Source organism: Castor canadensis, chromosome 12 (genome assembly GCF_047511655.1).
Source record: "Castor canadensis chromosome 12, mCasCan1.hap1v2, whole genome shotgun sequence".
Classification (NCBI taxonomy): Eukaryota; Metazoa; Chordata; class Mammalia; order Rodentia; family Castoridae; genus Castor; species Castor canadensis.
In genome coordinates, this window is record NC_133397.1 from 71,357,215 (window position 1) to 71,358,275 (window position 1,061).

General features: G+C 38.5%; 1 pseudogene; it reads right to left on the minus strand.

Moving 5' to 3' along the window:
- Nucleotides 1-422: 422 nt before the first annotated feature.
- LOC109680649 (small ribosomal subunit protein eS12-like) lies at nt 423-806 on the minus strand (annotated as a pseudogene).
- Nucleotides 807-1,061: the final 255 nt, after the last annotated feature.

Consider the following 1,061-nt stretch of genomic DNA (forward strand, 5'->3'; position numbering starts at 1 on the left):
GGGTTGTTTGTAAAGAACAGAAAACCTGCCTTTACTTTTGCTTTTTGGGTATAACATTGTCTAATAAGAGTACAAGCTGGAATCAACCCTTTCTTTTACTTCCTTATCTCTTACCTATTGTGTGGTCAGCTCTTGTGTGTTAAGGGAACTATGAAAGCACTGAGTCTCAGTGTCTTTGGACCCTTAACAAGTTTTCTGTGTGAGGTAAATGCTTGTAAAATGCTTACCTATTAATGGTGCAAGGTGGAGCAGCTATTCAGTCCTTTTCCAAATCTCCGTTTCAAAATAAGAAAAATAACAGTTGCCTTAACTTTCTTAATAGCAATGCTGAGATATCCACTGAAAGCAATTCACAAGATGGTAAATGATTTTTATTTATTTATTTATTTATTTATTTTTTATGAGTCAAAATTTTTATGTGTTCATTTCTTGCATTTGAAGTACTCGTCCATGACATTCTTGGCCTGAGATTCTTTGCCGTAGTCCTTAACCACCCCACAACTACAACCAACCTCTACAGAGTTTCCCTTTCCATCAGTTTTGCAGAGACTAACCTGGTCCCCTAGTTTCTCATCATCGACCTTAATGAGGTTGATTTGGTGCTTAGCACAGACCCCCACCAACCTGACGTTAGCTCATCACAGTGAGATGCAAGCACATGAAGATGGACTTGGAGCTTGTCTAACACTTTGGCCATTTGGTGATTTCCACATGCTAGGCCACTGTAGATAAGGGTGTCGTCAAGTCTCTTGTAAAGCAGTATTAATGTCCACAACACCTCCACCAGCAATGCCTTCATTAGCCATGGCCATGGATTATGGGTAAAGACAAATTTTGAGTGCAACCAGGTCTCCAGAACTAGGTGGAATCTGAGTTCACTGGAGTTCCTGAGCCTAATATACTTAACAACAACAACAAAAAAGCAAAGCAAAGAAAAGATTCTCGGAAATGTAGACCCTAACTTCTCAAGGTGACACAAATTGGTAAATGATTTTTAAATGATTACTGTTTTGAGTGCCTACCATATTCTTGTAGTCTAATGAATGAATTAATAATGGGAT